At 26.7% G+C, this 23,459-nt stretch overlaps 1 long non-coding RNA gene across 1 annotated transcript; it reads right to left on the bottom strand.

Annotated features, from left to right (window-relative positions):
* Window positions 1-11,280: 11,280 nt before the first annotated feature.
* LOC147801277 (uncharacterized) lies at window positions 11,281-19,402 on the bottom strand. Its single transcript, XR_015430602.1, has 2 exons — window positions 13,196-19,402; window positions 11,281-11,428 (listed from the first exon to the last, which is right to left on the bottom strand). It is a non-coding gene; the product is annotated as an uncharacterized LOC147801277 (long non-coding RNA).
* Window positions 19,403-23,459: the final 4,057 nt, after the last annotated feature.

Here is a 23,459-nt window from a genome sequence, read left to right as displayed (position 1 = left end):
GCTTAAAACATTTACCATTAAAGTGCTGTCTATTTTTGTAATGATATAGTACCATTTGGAATAAATTTATAAATCTTGGCTTTTCCCACTTTCGGGAATTTTAAAATTTGTATGCTATATTTAATGGATTAAATTAAATTTTCTTGTTGCAAATATTGTTTCCTGAATATAAAACCTGCACTTCCATCCTCATAAGTTAAAACGTTATAAAAATTATAATTTTTGTATATATATATATATATATATATATATATATATATATATATATATATATATATATAACACAATTAAAACAAAAATGATAAAATGAAAAGATAGAAAAAATGAGGAAAATTACAATTTATAAGTTTTATATACTGCGCATAAGCTGCAAGGCATGCGCAAAGAACATATTTTGTTCTTTTAGCTGGTAAATAAATTTGTCCAATCAATTTGATTGGAAAATCAAACCCGATAATAGATTCATAGAAAAACAAACGTTGAGGGAATAGGCAATAAAATTTCTCTACGAAATTGTATTTTGATATTTTAAAGAAAAAATTAATTTTCATTAGACCTAATGAAAATGCTTATTGTACCTTGTACAAATCCCGATATCGCCCTTTGAGTTATGTACAGTGTGCAAAAAAAAAGATATTACCCCGATTAACTTTCGTCTTTATGATCGGATTTTCACGTACTAAGTGTCAATCTTAAGGGTTCCTGGGGATGACTTCAAATATTTCAATTAATTAGTGTTAACTTTTAATTAAGTTACGTAATCAAACCCAAAAATTCACTTTTTGAGAATAAACATAATTAAAAAAAAAACAGTTTTCTTAAAGTTAATGGTGTAATACATAAGTATAAACGTCAGAATAAAATTGAGGTTCGATTTTGTTTGTTTAAAAACCAAAGCAGACGACAGTTGTGGTTTTTTAAGTTGTACTAATATGCATTTATTTCTCACAAACCAAACAATAAAGTAAATAATTTGTTTGTTCAATCTTAGAGAAAATGGTGCACTTATTTACTGCGATCCATCCGCATTTTGCATTGAGTAATTTTTACTCAGAAAATGTTCTTAAGTTCTTATCAGCTAACTGGATATAGTTCTGATAGTCGAAAAAAAAATATTAGCAATTACTGAAAACGAGTACTAAAGTTTAAAGAAAAACTTTAAGTTCCAATAAAAATTGAACAGAATAGTTTAGTATATTATCGGAAAAAATCAACTTAGCAGCATAAAGAAAGAATAAAGAATAAAATGAAATAATTAGTTGAATAGTTCTGTAAATCAGACGTGACCAGGCAATTAAAAATTTAATTTCTAAATTACGATGTTATGACGACGTTTAAGATTCTGAGATATTTTCTGACGTTTAAAAATTTTGCCTACGCAATCGACAGCTATTTATGTTCAGTATCTTTATATTCTTTGTAGTGACTTATAAAACATCAACACTATTTTAGATAATCTATGTTGAAGTCATAAGAAACAATAAAAAAAGACAATCAATAATTTATCTCTATTTTTTGAAAACATAGTATGCATAGAAATAGTCAGCTGCTCTGCATCAGCTGAATAATTTCCAACGGCAGAATGTTTTTAATATGTTAACAAGATTTAATTCTCAGTTAACAGGCAATAATTATAAGTTATCCTTTTTTAATAAAAACTTGACAATATTTTAAAAAGGAAATTTACTTTAAAGGAAAGCCTAAAGTACTAAAAAAATTGGTTAGTATAATAATGAAAAAATAACATACGTGGTAGAGTAAAGAATAAGTTTTTAAAAATGTTAAAATTTATTTAAGTAGTTGGTAAGATATTTCTACGAAACATAATATAAGATGATGATATATAAGATGATAATAAATGTTAAGATACTTAAAAATGTTTATTACATATTAATATTAACAATTTTTAAATATATATTCAATAAATTGATATATATTATTCCCAATTCACGCGTACGAATGTATATTATTGAAATTGTATCAGTTATTGAAAATACATACTAAAAAATAAAATATAATCACATTAAATATAATCACAATCTGATGCATAATCACATTTTATCAGAAACATGCTTTTATTAAACTCGACATTTGCTGAATAAAATGTTTCTTATTCTATAAAATTCTTTATTCAAATTTCCTTACTAAATTATGAATAAATTATTAGACGACTAAAAAGGAAATACCGTATTTTGTAATTAAAAAAAGGATTAACATCGGTTATTAGCGAAAAAATATTGAATGAAATTTTACGCTAGTCGCGAGTAAGTCAAGTTCCTCGTAAGGTTACCACATTTAAATATTAATCGCCCCATTTAAATATTTCTTCATTGTAGCCAAATTTTTTAAAAAATAATTAATTTTTATCTTTTTTTTCGGCTTCTAGTAAATAAAAATAGTTGAAACTTTAGATTTTTCAATGGATAAATATGTAGATTAAAATCCAATTTTTTTCATAGTTCAAATTTTTTCATTCTCAATTGTATTAAATCATGAAAAATAATAAATCATTATTAGAAACTATTTTTGGGTAAGCGAGTTTTATGAGTGGGTGCATTATTTTTTTTTTGAATTGCTTAATTAGTTTTAAAAATATGATTAAAAACGTAAAAAAGTGAAATTAACATTAAGGGGTCCAAACTTATCATCGCTCTCCTGGGGAAACTATGGGGATCATATTTCTCAGATTGCTGCTACCTCTATGTTTTGAAGGTTAAGAATCCTAATATGTAAAAAAATATATGTTTATTCAGTAAAAGTATGTTTTTGTGACCGATTTCGTAACATAATTAACTGTTAGTATTAATTAATTAGCATATTTGAGGTCACTCCCAGGAACCTTTAAGATGGACAATTATTACTTTTTTTTTCGCACTGCACATTGCGGTAAACAACTTTAATATTTTTTGTTCTAATAATTGATTTTCATGCGTTAAGACATAATATTTGTGGCTCAAAAACCTAGCCTTAAATATGTTAATTAATTGGTGCTGATAAAATTTTAAGTTACAAAATCAGGCATAAAAACATATTGTCTCTAAGTAAATATTTTGTCTACTTGACAGATTTTGATTCTTATTCCTCGAAATATGGGGGGATAGTCACAATATAAAAAAACATGGCCCTAATGATTTAACTGGGAGAGCGGTGGAACTCATGGGGCCTTAATACTCAAAACTAAACTTTTTAGGTATTTCACCATAGCTTCGATCGTAACTTATGAAGGTAATCAAAAAAAATTTACACACAATTAAAAAAAGCTATTTATATAAAAATAATTACATGTGAGAAATATTTTTTTAATTATTTCTTAGTATTATTTTGTTATGTAGTTCATTAATAGTAGGAAGAATTTTAAAGTAAAAACATTTTTAGATCAATTTAATGTACGTATTTTTAAATGACATAATCCAAAATTGAAAGAGAACCAAAGAAGTATCTGCCCACCAAAGAAGCTTCATTTAATATGGTTAGAAGTACAACTTGGTGTTTTAACATTTTAGTGTACTCCTGATTATTCCAGTATTCCGGTAGTTGGTATATAACGTCATTCATGCGCAAAAAATTGTATTGACTTACAGACCTTTGATACATTTCTCAGAAAATTTCTAAGTTGCTTGAATTACACATTATCACATTCGCCTAAAAACAAAAATTCGAAATTTGACTAAACAAATCTTCGACCAGGAAACATATTTCATAAAAGCTTACGTTGTTAAAATTTGTTGTAATTTCATATTATTTTTTATTATTTTAAATTGTGTTTCCATTTTTTTTTCAATTTCATAGACGCTCCGATCAAACAAAAGTCTTTAGACAAGATTTTTTTTATGAATTTTCTTGTTGATTTCTCAACAAAACAAAATACCAATTTAAAATTCTGACTTGCGCGAAATTGATTTAGGATAAACGAGTACAGGATTAATGCAAATGTTATATTCGTTAGTTTAAAATTTCTTTTGCGCAATGGTTTCTGAATAAAAAAAAATTGTTTCAGACGCTGTTTCAAAATACTTAAGGATCTTTTTATTTAAATTAGAACACATTTAAAGGAACTGTGTGTAAAATATTGGAAAAATTCAATAATGGTATTGCGTTAGGACTTTTAAAAAAAAAAATCATTTTCTTAAATTGAACAGAGCTTGTTTCCTAAGTAGAAAAGCCTTAAAATTATACTCAGTGTTAAAAACTTGTCTAGACAAGATGAAATATATTTCTAGCACGTTACAATAGAATTAAAGTATTAGCGTAAAAGTTCAAAAAAAATTATTTTTTTAAGATGGTTTATTAAATCTGATCAATTAATTATAATCGTTTTGACAGTCAAGTCAAGTAAATATTACTTTGTTTTTCAGTGTTAGAATTACATTCTGTCAGAATAATTAGTTCTTTAAGGGTGTGTCAAAAATAGGACAACATTGAAATATTCATTAAATTGTAACTCACGCTCATGGTTGTTCATTGCAGCATTTGTAAAGCTATTTTCTTCACGTGCCTATTTTTGTTATTTTAATATCCATTTCAATATTTCAATGAACTGCAAGCATAATGTAATACTAGCACGTATTATATTACGTTTCTTTCTGCCAACTCTTAACGATTTTAATCATGAAAATAAACTTGCTAAAGATAAGTTTTAAAATAATTTTCAAAAAAGCAATGTGTCAACAAAACCGAAGAAACCTCCCATGGTTGAGGTCAAGATAATTATAACCCATGATACGTCTACTAATGAGGATATTTTGCTTCAGCACTGTTGTCGGTGTAAGCCGGGTGCGGAATTCGTATCGACCAGTGATCGCTGGGATTCGAACCTGGGCATCTCATTCGGAGGAGAGCACTCCATCTCCAGAGCCACCACGACTGCTTATTTCTTTATCAAGGATTTATTATACACTTATTGATATTTACAATTCACAGTTTCATCGATATTGCAGTAACGGGAAACAGTGTATGCCAAATTTCCAGTTGCCAAGGTTTGTAGATCGAAATGCTCGCAGATCAGTTGCCTATCTATGCTGAAAGCTCAAGTCCATTTCCAAATCTTTTTTGCTTATAACAAGTTGTCGATGTCAAAAAGAAACTATTTTAAAACGTTGTAATGAACATTATTTTATGTTTGTAGATGCTGTGGATTACTTAGTTGATTTCAGCAAAATTAAAATTTCAAATTATGTGGTATTTGGGGGGGGGGGGGTGAGGCATGATAAACAAAAAATTAATATAGATTTAATAGTTTCTGCCATAAATATGGAAAAAATTTATTGGTTTATCGAAACAATACTTTGCCAGTTGTGCAGGGTAAACATCAATCTAAATATGAAAATTGTTATTCTTTTGACAAAATGAAAAATATTTTCTTTTCTTTAAAAAATCACGATAATTCACGCAATTAAGAACAAAATATATTACTTTTTTGAAACATAAATATTTTGCTTCATAACCATGACTAGACATTAAAATAATTAAGATTTACAGACTCTGCAATAACTTGAAATGCCACGAATAAAACTGAGTTATTGCAATTTTATTGTTTTATATCGGAATCACGTTGATTAAAGTAATTAGGAAGAAAATGTAATTGTATAAGATATTTTGTTTCATAACCATGACTAGACATTAAAATAATTAAGATTTGCAGACTCTGCAATAACTTGAAATGCCACGAATAAAACTGAGTTATTGCAATTTTATTGTTTTATATCGGAATCACGTTGATTAAAGTAATTAGGAAGAAAATGTAATTGTATAAGATATTTTGTTTCATAACCATGACTAGACATTAAAATAATTAAGATTTGCAGACTCTGCAATAACTTGAAATGCCACGAATAAAACTGAGTTATTGCAATTTTATTGTTTTATATCGGAATCACGCTGATTAAAGTAATTAGGAAGAAAATGTAATTGTATAAGATATTTTGTTTCATAACCATGACTAGACATTAAAATAATTAAGATTTGCAGACTCTGCAATAACTTGAAATGCCACGAATAAAACTGAGTTATTGCAATTTTATTGTTTTATATCGGAATCACGTTGATTAAAGTAATTAGGAAGAAAATGTAATTGTATAAGATATTTTGTTTCATAACCATGACTAGACATTAAAATAATTAAAATTTGCAGACTCTGCAATAACTTGAAATGCCACGAATAAAACTGAGTTATTGCAATTTTATTGTTTTATATCGGAATCACGCTGATTAAAGTAATTAGGAAGAAAATGTAATTGTATAAGATATTTTGTTTCATAACCATGACTAGATATTAAAATAATTTAGATTTGCAGACTCCACAATAACTTTAAATATCACAAATAAGACTGAGTTATTAAATTGTATTGTTTTGTATCGGAATCACGATAATTCAAGCAATGAGGAAGAAAATATACTTGTATTTTTTTTCCTGTATTTATATAACTTGTGAAAATATACTTGCATTTTTGATGCATAAATATTTTGTTTCTTAACCATGTCTAGATATTAAAATAATTCAGATTTACAGACCATACAATAAAATGAAATGTCACGAATAAGGCTAATTTATTAAATTTTACTGTTTTATATCAGACATTCTAATCCATTATTACACATGACAAAGTTTATGTTAATAACATCATGAAACTTAAAACACGATTTATTTAAAAGGTGTATAACTTGCAAGAGGACCATTGAATGATTCAGAAATCTTGATAATTAAATTTCTTTGAATAAAACGGAATTTAAGATTAGGTCTCCATATGTTCTCCTGGGAAAAAGCAGGCAAATGTGTTGCTTTTAAAGAATTACAGCGATTTGATGTCTTAATGGTATACGTGCTATTCCAAACTGGCTTTAAAGCTGTACAATATTTATCATATATTTGTAAAATTTTTAAGTATCATAAAATACGGAATTATAGTGTTTAACAAAGTTTATTTGACATATTTCATACATTTCTAACCTGTGTAGTCTGAGCTATTCAATGGGTATTAATTTCGTGGAGGTATTGTCATTTTGATTTTGCATTCACACTCAAAGGCACTTTAACTCAATATGCTCTATATCGTTTAGAAATTATCTAAAACAAAATATTTTTTTATTTCTTTACTTAGATTTTTTCTATAGCAAAGTTAATTCTAAGCAGCATTTTGAAGCATAAATTGCAAATATGCACCTTCAAAAACAGCTGCAGAATACAATAAATACTTTCATATGACTTACATTAAATATTTAGTTGCTATAAGATGATCATAACAAAAATTAAAATTTTTACTTAGCAGTTCTTTAAGGAATGTACATTAAGATACTTTTCATTTGAAAACTTCTGCATTTTTTCCCGTTGTCTTACAAAATTGTGCATGTTGATTTTGCAAAAAAAAAATTATATAAAAAAACGTAACAAAATTTATAAAAAAATTTAAAGATTAAAAGCTTAAAAATGAAATTACGAAATAAATAAAATATAAAAAATGTGGTAAAATTTGAAGAAAAATAGTTTGAACATTTCTCTAATTTTTTAAGAGATCTTTCAGTCCATAACAATCTCTTGATAAATGCCGAAGTGCTCCTGAACTGTTGAAAAAGTTTGTAAACGTTGAATTGTAATTTAGCGTAAATTTTCTGCATCCGTGGAAAGGTGCAGGTTAAACTATACAGTGCAAATTAATCCGTCTTTAACATAATCAAACAACATTATAGTTCCACTTGGACAGAAAATCAATAATAATTTGATGAAACCTATTATCAAATCATCAGAAAATAACTTGTTACTTTGTCAATTACCTATGCTTAGTGTTTTAAATTTGGAACAGTACCAGTTCTTTGAAAATGTCTAGAGAGAAAAAAAATAACAATTTGAATAGCTATAAACTTTTTAATGATTGGTCAAATTCGAAAGCACCAATTTGTCTTCTTGATAAGTAAAAGTTACATTCAAAAATAGACATTATATTCGCATATCATGCAGTAGGTAATATTGATCACACTGAAAACCCTAGTACGCAATGTTGGTCACAATGGTCACGGAAATGTGGGGACTAAACCTTCAAGAATAATAAGGCTTATTTAGTTAAGTGAAAGTTACATTAAAAAATAAACATTATATTTGCGAATCATATAGTATGTAATACTGATCACACTGAAAACCTTAGTACGCAATGCTGGTCACATTGGTCACGGAATTGTGGGGTCTAAACCTTTAAGAACAATAAGGCTTATTTAGTTAAGTGAAAGTTACATTCAAAAATAAACATTATGTTTGTGAATCATGCATTGCGTAATACTGATCACATTGAAAACCATAGTAAGCAATGCTGACCACATTGGTCACGGAATTGTGGGGACTAAACCTTCAAGAACAATAAGGCTTATTAAGTTTTAGTCTCATAATGCACAATGCTCGCAACGGAATTTTGCGGAAATGTATTTTATAAGCATTCGTGAAAATGTACTTCAAGCTAATCAAAAAACATATTTAAACACAATTATGAAACTTGATTATTTGAAGACGATTTCAGTCCAGAAGGAAATTTTATTTATATTTTCAGCTTTTTATTATTTAATATAGAAATGATTTGAATTGTTTTGCCTTGTAAGGTATACATAACAGACTATAGTACTAAGGACTAATACACTGAATTAACTGCTTTCAAACAAACAATAATTATTAATATTGAAATAACAATTAATGTTTTGATGAGTTAAAATTCTTATCCCCAGATTTTCTGAAACAAATTATTTTACATAAACTTGGAATAACGTTTCTTTCTAAGACATTGGATTAGAAAAATATATATATTCAACTATGCTGTATTTTTAAAATTGATTTTCATGTGTTCGCCTTACTTCAATTTATATTTAATGAAGTTTTTTTTATAAGATTTCCCTTTTTTTTATTATAAAAGTAACATTTATTTTCTTCTCAATTCAGTTTTTTTAAAAGTAACATCACTGTCACATTTTATTTCATGTGATGAAGCAGTAATTACATTTAACGTCTTAGAATACACGAATAAAACTTTCTTTCCTTAGTTCATCTTTTGAGCTAATTTCAAATTCTGATTTTCTTTTACGAGTAAGATGAAAAGAACTTGTAAAAATGTAAAATGAAAAATGTGTTGTAAATAAATGTTTTTTAAAGAAATTGTCAAATCCGAGAAGAAATTTCATTTCCATTGCTTAAATTTGAGCTATACAAGCTCAATCGAATTAGTAACTAAATTTATGCATTTTTAAATTTCTAAAGCACATTTGTGACTTAATTTTTTTACATAACTAATTCAAGAAAAATAACTAAGATCTAAAAAAAACTACTATTCTTGTTTCTAAAAAAATTTTTATAAATGAGCTTATGGATATTTGTTTAATAGTTTTGATAAAAATGTCTTAAATTAAGATTATTTGAAAATAAACATTTTACAACTTAGGCTGATTTCAGTAAGGTTCAGTGTCTAAAGAACACATTCTTTACCTCCAAATCAATTTGCAACCAACACTATAAGAAAATATTACGATATAAAGTGTCGGCACTTTGGGTGATTCATCCGTAAAATCCATTTTACCATAGAATCCATTTAATAGTAAAATCCATTTTTACCATAAAAAATCAGATTTTAATTTTTGCAGTAATAATCATTTAATAAGAGTGACTCAGTGATTTAATGGTAATTATTATTGTAAAAATTAATATAGACCAGATTGTATTGTTCCGTAATATATTCCGGTAAAAATGGATTGTGCGGCAAAAAGTACCGACACCTGGAGTGCTGGTACATTTTACCTTAATTTGACCCGGAATTTTTTATAGTTAAGGGGACACGGGACCTTTCAAATGAAAATTTATGAAAACTTGTTTTTTAATTTAATTTTACTATTATGAACATAATTTATTTATTTTTTAGCATATTTTAGGAAATAGGCAAAGTAAAAACAATTTTGGTCAAAATTTTTTTAAAAATTTAATAAAATATGTACCCATGCAGCAGAGATAAGTATTAATTACGTGAAAATAACGTTAAAATGCCACAAGGTTTAGAGCAAAAAAACGTTTATTTAAAACGTTTTATTTCCGTTTCGAGTGGTAGTCTCGAATTAGGTAAAAAAGCGTTTATATTTGGGCTGTTTTTAACGTAAAAATGACGGATTTTTGCCGTTATTTTGACTAAGGTGAATTTCGTAACCAATTTTTAACGTATTTTTTACGTTTTTTTCACCAAACTATTTACGTATATTTTTGGTTCTATAAATTCGTTATTTTCACCAAGAATATTTACGTGTTTTTAACGCTTATTTTTATTAAAATAACGTACATTTTACGTTATTTTAACCAAAATACAAACGTATTTTATCCATATTATTTACGTATTATTAACGCTTATTTTGAGCTTTATTTACGCATTATTAACGCTTATATATCAATATTTTTAACGCTTATTTTGAGCTAGGTGAATTGATAAATTTTTCGCGAAAATTTAACTAAATTAATTTCAATTTATCGTAATTTTAACCGAATTGTTAACAATAGCATATTTTAAGTTTTTTTTTTTAACTAAGAAAGAAAGAAACCATTCCGTATTTTAATGTTTACGTTGCACTAATTACACTAAAAAATATAGCATTTACTTTTTATTTAAAAAAAAACTTTTCTTTTCGAACTAAAACAACGGAAAATAGCCGATATTCATGTTTTTTTTTTAGAATCCTAGAAAAAGCTTTTGTTTTTAATCTCACACTTTCTGTAAATTTTTACAATTCAAATTATAACTCAACGAATATGGAATGCAAATCTTTCTACCTCTTCACAGCAGCATACTAGTTTATTTATGAAGTTTCATGTCCCTCAGGAATTTTTTACATTTTTCATTCCTAAAAGTTTGTAATATAAAGAATTGGTAGAAGAAAAAATTACTCAATACTTACATGATTTTCCAAACCCATATGGAAAAAAAATATTTTTTTTTTAGTTTAAATTAATAATTAAGAAATCTACTGCTGTCCTGAAGTCCATGTTTCCAAATTGCTTGCTGGAAATTATCTACTCTTCTAGAATGCTTTTGGGTTCATTATTTTTTTTTAAATGCATATATTTTAATTTTTAGCTTGAAAAATTTGACTAAAATTTACTTTAACACACACACGAAGTAAAAAAAAAAAAATATTGACCAAATTTACCATTTGATTTGTTTACTTACTAAAATTACAATTTTTCTAAGTCTTATGCTCGTAAAACTAAAATTTTTAATCCAGAAGAGCAGTTAACTAAATAATTTTAAATACAGAAAAAAACATTAAATCAAATAAGATTTATTAAGTTTTATTTATTTTACAACTATCATACAACATATTTACAATATATAGATTTACAATTATAACACATCGCCACAGATCTGAAACATTCATAACTTCTCCATCCCGCTGTTACTATCACCTCTTCACTGCAATGTTCCTGGAAAACAAATAAATATTTTAGCATATGAAAAAAAAATATACCGGACAATAATATTAAATTGTTACAACCAACAGTAGATTTCTAAAACGAAGCAATACTGACTAGATAAAATACAGTTAAATAAAAAATTTTAAAAAAAATATTAAAACTGTTTATTATTTTCATGGAATTTCTACTAAGTATATATCGATTGAGTACATCCAAATACTTAGATATAAGAAAATCTATTTTACAAATTTTAGTCACATATTACACAACAAAATTACATACATATACAGCACAAATCTGAATTAGAATATTTCATAATTTTTTTTCATCCTAACTAAATCTTACATTGAAGCCAGCAGTAAGTTATAAACAAAACATAAAATTATTTTTCGTGTGGCTTTGAGGAGAACTCCTCCAGAGTTTTAGTCTGGTGCTGTTGGCTGCTTTGGTAACAAGTAAGAGCACATTTCTAATAGGGGAACAATGAAGGAATAAAGGTGTCAATTGGTTTACCCACGCTGACCTAAAATCAAGACAAAACTATTCACAAAACACTCCTATTTGAAATTACTTTTTCTCATAACCGCAGTACTTGCCACGACATGTGCCCATTGTCAGGTAAAGTACTCCTAAAAGCTGCCCTATACTTTCTGTTTATTTACTTATCATCAAAATTTTATTTTCCTCTCTCATTCTTTTCATTTTTTTATTGCTCCTTGGCTGCAATTTTCATTCCTCTTCAGAATATTTTGCAAGAACTTTGTAGTTCAGAAACACAATTCGATTAGTTTCAGTTACGTAATTTTTAATTTCTCATTTATTAAAACAGTAAAAATACTATGCCTTTTAACACTAACAGTATCTTTAATATACAAAAGGAGTAATTTTAACAAATTCAGTAATTTGTTAAACTATATATTATTTAGTTCAAGTGAAGAATTACATTTTACAATTGCCTCTGTTAAAGCTTTTTTAAACAAAAAATGTTTATTTTGAAAATTCTTTAATTTCTGTAAAATCGCTGCTAAAATGTAACACTTTACTCCAAAATACATTAGAAAGCTGTTTGGTGATATAGAAATTCATTTCCACAACGGAATTCTTAGTAATGGTGGGAAAAATAGGTTCTGTGTTCCTTGACCCTAGTGTGTTACAATCAGGTTGCTTGGGGGCAGTAAAAACTTTATTTGTTTAAACCACTTAAAAAGGACTGGATAAAAAAATTTCAAAAAAAAACTTCACACACAAAACACAGTTTTTGGAGAAATATTTTAATAAATATTTCTTCGAAAAATGTGATTAAATGAAAGGAACACAATGGTGTTAGTTAATTGTAGCAACATGACAGAATGTTTGGAGTAATGCAGTATAGCAATTTTGGACTATAAAAACAATTAGGAGGAACAGCCTTAAACTTAAAATTGTTTCAAAAAATAATAATTTTATGCTTGGAACTAATTAGAAATTATCTTTTTTAATGCTGCATATATATATATATATATTATTACTTTTTTACTTTATTATAATATTTATACTTATATTACTTTTTTACTTTATTTTACTATATTATTTTTTACTTTTTTACTTTTATATATATTATTACTTTTTTTATATTATTATTTATTTATTTAATTACTTTTTTTAATATCAGCAAAAGTAATCTGAAATAATTTTTAACAATTGATTTGATCATGTTTATAATTTCACGAATTTTTTTACCCATTTTTAAGCACAAGAAAAAAGGAAATTCAAATACAGTTATTTCTTTAGACATACTTAATTCAGGTACCTTCAAATGAGACTTGATGGAGGTTCATTCTCAAAGCTAGATCCTTTTCAAAGATCTTCCTCAGAAGTACATCAATAGATTATGAAAAAGAAAATTCATTCAGTTAATACGTTCAAAAACATAGAAATAATTCAAACATATTTTGTTTTGTTTATACGGGCACATTTATTATTCAGAACTAGAGAAGTAAGGAGTAATGGTTTGGCAGAATGTTAGCTAAAAAAAATGGTGAAATGCAGAATATATTTTTATAGCAATATTTAAAAAAAAAAAAAATTCATTAATAAATATTTTTTACGAATAAATAAGTTTATTTATTATTGGAAATTACTCCATGCTTATCTATATTAGTGGAATGGGCTAAAGGAAAAACAAAAAACTAAACCAGAAATACTTAATAAAGTTATGAAGTAAAATAGAAAGAGAAAAAAAAATTATCATAATTGTTACAACAAAACTTCCATGCTAAGAATAATATTTTTTGTAAAGCAGTATCCATAAAGCAACATTAACTAAAATATAATATATTAGAAATATGTTATTAAAATGCTGTGTTATCTTAAAAATGCTAAAAAAAAACAAAAGATTATATACAAATGTAAAACAGAAAAATCTATTTTAATTCTCAAAATGAAATTTTAAAGCTTTACATCTCAGTCTTTCCAATTATCATATTTTCCAGATAAGAATAAAGACAATAGAAACATTCTTAATTACTGTGTCATACAGTTAATAAAAACAAAGTTTTTTAGAAATGTAAAAAGCTAGGTAAAAACCAAGACAAAAATTGTTTAAAAGAAAAATTTAGCAATAAAAATTTCAATTGAACTTTTTCACCTAGCAAGGGTCTGTCTAGGTTTTTCTGATAGGTACCTATTTTATGAAAATTTAGACATAATTTGTGAAAAATTAAAAACTACATTAAAAAATCAACACAAAAATATGGATTTATCGCTTCTTAAGGAATACAAAAATAAAATTATAAGAAAAAGTATTTTGTGAAACTAATGTTTTTTCTAAAGTTGAATTTGTGAAGGTACTGCTAAACGGTAGTAAATTTGGCCTTGACAGACCTCTGCCTAGGCATATTTTTAGAATACAGTGACTATAAAAGAATTAAAAAAGTTTTAAACAGCAATGTAAATTTAAATAAAAGCTTGAATAAGAATAATTCTAAAGATAATTTAATATTGAAAATTACTGCAATTATTTTCCATATCGTTTTAGCTGATAAATTTCAAAAACTGTTTCAAAAATAAGAAGAAAAATTTCCAGTAAATGTTCAACTGGGTGTTTTTTTTTGCTTTTAAAGATATCATGTTGCAAAATAAATAGTCAAACAACTATTTTGTCCATGTGAGATTTTCTCTTGCAATAGCTTGTTAAAATGATACTTCCACGACATTTTGGTTGAAGAACCATCTGCTATAGACTCTTGTAAAATTTACACCAATCAAGCGTGTTTAACCCTTGGTTCTTTAAAAAGGTAAAGTTAAAAGAAAATGCCACTACTCAACTTTTTTAAAAATGCAACAACTAATAGTTTTTATACTTTATAAGACAATAGTAGGTAAGTAGATAAGACAGCTCAAATTAATAACAATATGATAGGACTGTTTCACACATAACACTTGTCTCGTCTCATTTGCTAATAAAAATGCCATCTCGTACTGAGTAGGCAAAACAGTAAGAAAAATGCCCGTATCATGATCTGCCGGTGAATAATCACTATATCTTCTAAGCAACTTCCACGCAGCAACCAGGAGGAACTAAAAAAAATTAACGAACGGAGATCAACTTGAAGAGTATAACTCGTAGCTACCTTTCGCACACCTTTACATATTCTTTTAAAAAGTTAGCAGTTAGAAATCTATTTGGTGCCTGGACGATAGCAGTTGGCATAACTGCTCACAATACAGAAGTAACCCTAATAGGGAATTAAAAGTTTAATGAGTATTTCTATGTTGTTACCTATGGATAAATATTTATAAACTTCCAGCGGTCCACGAAAAATTAAGAAAATATCTCAGAATGGGACTAACTCAGAGAATATAAGTTGAAGCAACCCTCAGGAAAACTTCTACATACTTCTTTTAAAAGTTTTTGCAAAGTACAAAATATATATATATTTTTTTTTTGTTTCAACATTTTTAGTTGGCACAATCTAGTTCAAATAGGGAAACATCCCCTTTTATTTGATTCATAAAATCAGGGGAGATCTCTATAAAAGGAACAATGGCAGAATAATCAGCACGTCTTGGCAACTTCTGGTATCGGAGAAACTGAAAGAAAGTTAAAAAATCACAGAAAGGGACCAACTCGAAAGATATAACTCGTAACCATTTGGCAAACATTCATGTTTTTTTCAAAAAAAATTTCAAGTTTATATCTATTTGGTAGCTTGGCTATTGTAGTTAGTGTGACAGGTTAATATATGGAAATATCCCCTAAAATTAGTGAAACAGAAAAATTTACATTATAAATCTAGCTAAAATTCTTTTCCACTCCGAAAAATTAGTTTATCATCACCTGTGGCAGAATAATCAACAGGTCTTGGTAACTTCCAGTGGCTATCATCACACTGAAAACAAAACATGGGAAGAAACACAACAGGGTATATCTTGTAGCCACTACCCCCTGGCAAACCTCTACAAGTTTTCTTTTATAAATGTATGCAAGTTTGAAATCCACAATAGTTGGCGCAGCAAATCACAGAAGGAAAATATCCCCTCTACTCATATTTTGGTGTGTAAAGTCAACCATGATTAATGACATTTAAGTATTATCTTCAGAATAATGCTTATAATTGTTACTTTTTGTTAATTGTTATTTATTATAGCAACAAAATTTGTCAGGTGAATAAAATAATGCAGCATTAATTTAATAATTTTGATAATTAAAGCTTTAAAATAGAATTTTTTTTTACATAAGATCGCAACTAGTTTAACTCAGTATTTCAGATTAATATTCCTTGATTAAGCTTAGGTACCATCAGAAAACTTTCCAAAAATTCATGATTTTATTAAAAATATCTTAACTGCATAACAATCGTATATAACGGGTCTGTGTTTCGTCTCTTTACATTAAGCACAGTAAATGAGATTCAACAAATTCTCTTGTTTTTTTCCAAAATCGTTACGTTTTGTCATAGTTTGTTAAACTTCGCAAATGATAGGCTTAGAATATTTGTGTTTATTTCAAGCAGAATTAACTACAATAATTATTTACTTTTTTTGACAGTGAAGCATTATAATGAATTAACATTCTAAAATAGTAATAATTAAAGTAAGGAATAAAAGAACTTACCATTGAATTCGGCGTATGTAAACACACGCGTGCAACAATGTAAATAAATGTAGGGGTAGCTAGTGTAGGGGTAGCAATCCTTGTGTAGAACTTGCTCCCACGGAAAAGGAGTGAAAAGTTGAAACTTAGTATCGTTTAATCCACTTGTAAAACAAAAACTCAAATAACTGAAAGCAATGTGGAGAGTACTTTTGAATCTATATTGTTAATCAATTTTTTCTCTATTTTTGATTTTTCTTCTTATTTTTCTTATTATTATTCTAATTAAACCTGGAATAAAATGCTACATTGTAGAATAACTTTCATATAATATTTTTAAAAAAGTTAAATAAAACTGTCAAGCTTTTTTTTAAAAAATTATTACTATTTTACCTGATGACTTAAAGAAAAATGGAATTATATTGTTATGTAATGTTATTTTCATTGCAGAGATATAATAGTATTTTATTTTTACTAGTATAATATTATTTGAATAGCTTGTACATAAAAAAACTCGATTTTAATGCTTTTTATAATTTTCATGAATTCATAAAAATTGCTGTTTTATGCTCTGGAAATGTAAAATTATTATAACAATAATTTATTATTAAAAGATAAACATGAATAAATATTATAAATTAAGATCACTGATTCGTAAGACATACAAGATTATTTAAAATACGTGATTATTTATTTTAAAACTTTACACTTTTTTGCTTCCTCTAACCAGGAACTTCATATCCAATCGTTAGGAATTAGAGGATCGTACTATAGTAATTTAACTAAATGAGACATTAATTATGTTATATTTTAAAACTGTAAAACTAACAATATACATTGATTTTTTTGTGCATCATATAGGCTGATCAATGAACCATAAATTGTAGGATTTCCATTTAATCCGAAATGAGAGTAAGAAAGATATTGTAGAATACATTCTACGTTAGGTCTTCCATCAAATCAAAAAGATTTAATCTAACTACATCCACCAATGTAAAAGTTTTATCGATTAACATAATATGGGATCAACATGTACATTTATTTATCTCTGGTTAATTTTAATTATTATATCATGATTACATGTTATTTCTCAAATTTCGTGCTTATTTTTTGTTTTTCTCGTCTGCCTAGGTGAAGATTTTACATACATTAATTGGCATGCATAAAGGCATGGTCTCACGATTTAGGTATCATTTTTAGTTGTTGGTGATGACCGTGTTAAAAATAATAGTTTGAAAAAATTAATAAAATATTTATTACATAAAAAAATACACATTTAAATAAAAAGCACCTTTTAAATCACGATTTCATTTGGAGAAAAGAAAAAAAAAGAGGTAATATCATGCATTTGAAAACTTGATTATAACAATAAGGGTAAAAAAGGGTGTCAAGTTGTTAACATTTCTAGTGGATCAAGTTATTTTCATATAATATATTAAAAATTTTATATTTAATTTCAGCTGGAAGGATCCATTTTCGTTAAACGTTCCGTTTCCCTCTTCAGTGCTTTAGATAAAAAAAAAAAGTAAATTCTTATGAATCTGTTTTTTCGCTTGCTGATATTTGTCTTCATTTTAAAAGCAATGTATGTATACATTAAAAAGATTTTGTTGAAATTTTATTCCCAGATAACACAGTGTAAACAGATAATGTGTCAACGAATTAATGAAGGTAGGAGTTTTAGTTACGTCGCACTAGAGCTGTACATTAGGCTTATCATCCATTTAGACTTAAATCTGAAGGGGTAGGAAATTTTCTCCAGATCCCTGTACATTTGGCACAGTAATGCGATCGACCACAGGCCTCTCGATTCCACAGATTTTAATAGCACATATATCGCATGTACTCGGTGGTGTCGAGGATCGAGCACCGCCCCCGTCAAGGACTAGAATGGCCCTTAAAACCCCTATTAACCGGGAACTAAGCTTAAATGAAAAAATCTTGGTCAAAAAACAAAGAAAAAAATTTGTCGCACTGATGTCAAAATATGAAAAAAACAAATATTTAATTTCTCTCTTCTTTTTTTTCTTGCTGTTGTTGTTAATTTACGTTGCACTAGAGCTGCACAATGGGCTATTGGCGACGGTCTGGGAAACATCCCGGAGGATGATCCGAAGACATGCCATCACAATTTTGATCCTCTGCGGAGGGGATGGCACCCCCGCTTCGGTAGCCCGACGACGTGCGCGCGAAGTCGAGCACTTTACGGTAGCACAGTTTAACGAGGACCAATACCGCACACCCTCGGTCCCTACGCAGACTGATCCAAGTGGCACCCGCACACTGACCGCAGCCAGTGATGTTTGACTTCGGTGATCTGTTGGGAACCGTGTCTTAACGATCAGTCCACTGCGGGACCTTTTTTTTCTTCTTAAAGGTGTTTTTTTTTTTTTTTTTTTTTTTTTTTTTTTTTTTTTTTTTTTAGTCTATGTATTAGCATTGCAAAATTTAGGTCTTAACTTAACTTCAATTTTTGAGGAACTTTCTCTTTTCCTTACTTAATTCCTTTTCTTTTTTGTTTATATGATCTAAATAATTAAAAACAATTTATTTAACTTCATTAACTATTTAAAACCTTCCAAGCATTGTGTCCCTAGGTAAATTTTACTAAAATTCCCTGTTATGTAACATTATTGCCCGATATGATAAAAAAAAAAAAAAAAAAAAAAAAAAAACAGACTATTCAATGCAAGAAAGCCTAAAACTGACAGCTCGGAAAAATAAACCGAACTAACGCTCTAACTATTTTTAAAAGTACTTCAATTTCACATACACAAAAACTCACTCATAAATAATATTTTGCAAAGAAATAAAGAATTATCATTACTTGCTCTTATAAAAAAAATTATTTTTCTGACATTACAACAAAACTTACAATTATTATTTATATTTTATGCTATTTTATATTATTTTTTATATTATTTTTTATATTTTATAAATTTATATTATTTTTTACTATTTATGATTTTCATAAATAATTTACTTATTGCAATTAAGATTTTATAATTAAGCAATTTCCAGATTATAAAATTCAAGATTCAAAGCAAAATTTAATAAATTTGTAAAAACGTTGTTGTGTGTAAAAACGTCTTTTAATAACAACCAATATTTTAAAACTTCCCACACTAAATTTTATTACGAAAACTAATTATGAGAATTATCTTTTTACCTGTTGTTTGATATGTATTTTTTTCTTTTCATTAATAAATATTGTATACATTAAAGAATCAAGATTGATAAATTTTTCAAAATACTTTAATTCTATTTTTACAATTTATGAAGTTTTTGGAAGGAAAAAAAAATTTAATCAGTATTTTAAAATAAAGTAAATGTCTCTTTCATGCAGTAAGAACATGGAATTTAAAAGTAGACACATTTCTTAGCAATTATTTTGAAAAAACTTATATACGGTAAGCGATTATTTTAAAGTAAGAAATTAATAAATAAATGTTAACAAAATTAACCAAAAATAATCGTTTCTATTTCATGTTGATTGAAGTAGAAAATAATAATTAGAATATTGTATATTATAAATTATTTTTTATAAACTCGTATGGCGAGAGATAATTGCTATATAAAAAAAAAGTGAATCAATTTTTACATAATAACAAAAAATAAATTTTTTAAATTAAGATCTTTGAATAATAATAATTATTAGTATTCGCATATTAACATCCCACTCTAGAGTAGGCTCGAACCTAGGACGCCGTACCCTTGAGGCGAACGCTGTAACCACTACCCCACGACTCTTGTTCTGGACAGAGATAATTTAAATTTAAGTATAATGTGTTTTTACGTTATGTTCGTTGCATGTCAAGTAGTGGAAAATTTTTACTTTATTCAGTATTTTGGAAAATTTCTTAATTTTCATCATAGTTTAGTTATATAAGAATTAAAACTCATAGTTCCCTTGTCAGTTACTGATAATGAGCCGACTCAATATTATCAACAAGCAAATATTTATAACCAGTTTAATAAAACAAAAATAATTATAAGTATTAAAAATTAAATATGAATTGTAATGAAAATCTGCAATGTTCAGTTTATTCGAATTCAAGTGAGACGTAAAAGATTATCTTTCTTGGGCTCTCACAGGTTCATCATTTTTGCTTGAAACATTTTTACCACTAAATTTACGTTTATAATCCCAAACAATTAACGTAAATATAACTATGCAACAAAACGTCAATTTTTCGTTAATAACACGTTTTTAAAAAACGGTCAAAAAATGGATAAAATGTACACGTTAAAATAACGTATTTTAAGTACGTATTTTTAACGAATTATTTAAAGGGAAAATTGATAACGTTAAATTGACGTAATTTTAACGTATACGTTTTAACGAATGAAGAAATGGTGAAAATCATTACGTGAAATTAACGTAATTTTAACGTATGCGTTTTAACGAATGAAGAAATGGTGAAAATCATTACGTGAAATTAACGTAATTTTATCGTATACGTTTTAACGAATGAAGAAATGGTGAAAATCATCACGTGAAATTAACGTAATTTTAACGTAAACCCAAAACCTTATAACGGACGAACGGATTTTTAACGTTTATTTGCCCTTTCATGCTGCATGGGTAAATTTTAAAAAATACAAAAATTGTCCCTTGTGTCTGAAATTTCATCCAAATAATTTAAAATTTTTTCTATAGATAGATAATGATGATATAAAGACTCTCTAGCATCAGTTATTGTTTCACTTCAACAGGTTTTGAGAAAAAAAAATTTTTTTTAGTTCCGACGCTTTTTTTTCGAAAATTTTCATTTCCTCCTACAGTTAAAGTTGTATAAAAAACTTTATAATTAATATTTCGTGAAAACAATGCTACATTATCTTTATAACAGTCATATGAAGCATATGAAAAATTTTCAGGCAAAATTTTCAATTATTCAGACACAAGGGACAAATTATAGATGTAAATTATGCAAAAAAAGTTAACGGAGAAAAACTACTTTTTTTGTGTAAATTAACTAAAACTCACTGTAATAGCTATAATATCATGCTTAAAATATAAAAAGAACTTCCGATGTATTCTTAATATAATAAGTGCTAAATTTTTACCAATACAAACGATTTTTACATAAAAATATTGTTCGTTATGCATCATATCAATATGTCATATGTAACCTTGAAACAAAGAAAAAAGATTATTTTTGTGTGCATAAAAATTACACTAAAAACATTATTCTCTATAATTTTAATAAAACAAATAATATATTTGATACCAGATAAATAAAAAAATTATTGACATTGACATAGGAAAAGCATATTGCAGAATTTCGATAACATGCTAGAAAATTTATATACTAATGCTATACTAATTAATTAACTTATTAATGCTATATTAATTTATTAATGCTATATTAATTTATTAATGCTATATTAATTAATTAATTTATATGCTATACTAATTAAAAAATATTTTATAGAAATATTGATTTGAACATAAAAAAAAAATCAAAATAAGCTTGATAACTACAATGTAAACAAACAGACAGCTTATGGAACGTCAAAAGTGCCACGCCCACTTTTCAGAAAAATAGCTATAAAATCATAAAAAATCATCGTATCGAAAAAATTTGAACAACACGTGATTCAGGCTGACTATCTTTATATTTTTAACAAAAAAAATTTTTTTTGAAAATTTTATGATTTCAAGGTCCCGCTTTCTGATCTTTATCTGTTTTCCTCCAAACACGCATGACCTGAATTGTACTTAAGCTAGTTGATTGAGTCAAAATATGTTTGCATGAAATGTCAAATAGTAGTTGAACTAAAAATATTTTAATAAATAGGATTAATTACACAATATTTTAAATTTATTTAGTTAAACTTTATAGAATGAGGAACAAATTTTAACGGCAAATTTATTCCAACAAAATTATCTACTAACTTAGTTTCAAATCTTTCATTCATCTTATTCCAAACATGTGGAAGCTAATGACACCAATTCTCAATAATTTAAATTTTTTTTTAACAAAAACTAAGAAATAACAAAATAATTTAGTTATAGCTTAAATAAGTTTTGATACACGGAGAAAAAAAGTATGGTTAAAACTTCCAGATTATGATAAAATTTACTGTGTTTCCGGCTTAATGTAAACACCAAAAAGCACAGTAATTTTTAACAAAGCATTTAGCAAATGATTTTAGTAAAATTAAAAATGAAATATGGTTTTATAAACTTTGATAAAATTTTGTAAGTCTGGTAAAATTTGATAATTCTATCATGATACCTTAGAGCATAGTATGAAAACTATTTATTCAATTGACTTTTCAGTTTTGTAGTTTTTATTAAATGCGTCGTAATAATAATAATAATTTTGAAATTCAGAATTCTCGCTAAACGGTTACCATATGAAAAATTAACAAGTGAATGTTTTAAATACCATATATTTTGATTTCATTTACCAAATTATGTTTTTAAGACTAATTTTATATTCATGCAGTACGGTAAATTTAAATAATTTGTTTTTTTTTACTGCATATGTTATTCCGACGATTATTTAGAAAAAGCTAAGAACCTCCTTAAAATTATTTCATTCGTGAAATAAAAAAATATTAAAAACGACTAGTTTTTCTCACATTCCGAAATAAACAATACATAGTTTAAACAAAACAAAATTAATAACTGCGAGGGTAGTAAAAGAGAAAGAGAGATTTTAAACAGCATTAATAAATGTCTCATTAATACTGCAGCCATATTAATTATTCGTTGAACAATATATCTAGCCTCAAAAACGCACATTTGGGGAACATGAGTAATTTCTCAAAACAAAGCTTTTCTTCTTATATTAATACATTTTTTGCGTCTGACTTAGGAGAAAGTAGTTAATTTATATGCAAAAGTTGATGTCTTCTCAAACTAATGTAACTTCAGATGCATATATTTAAAAATTAAAAAGAATATAGTTAAATTTCGCGGATGAAAACACCTTTATGAACATTCTCTGATGA

Source organism: Parasteatoda tepidariorum, chromosome 11, assembly GCF_982258835.1.
Source record: "Parasteatoda tepidariorum strain Cologne lab strain chromosome 11, Ptep-v5.0, whole genome shotgun sequence".
In the NCBI taxonomy this organism is placed as follows: domain Eukaryota; kingdom Metazoa; phylum Arthropoda; class Arachnida; order Araneae; family Theridiidae; genus Parasteatoda; species Parasteatoda tepidariorum.
This window is presented reverse-complemented; position numbering and strand designations above follow the sequence as displayed.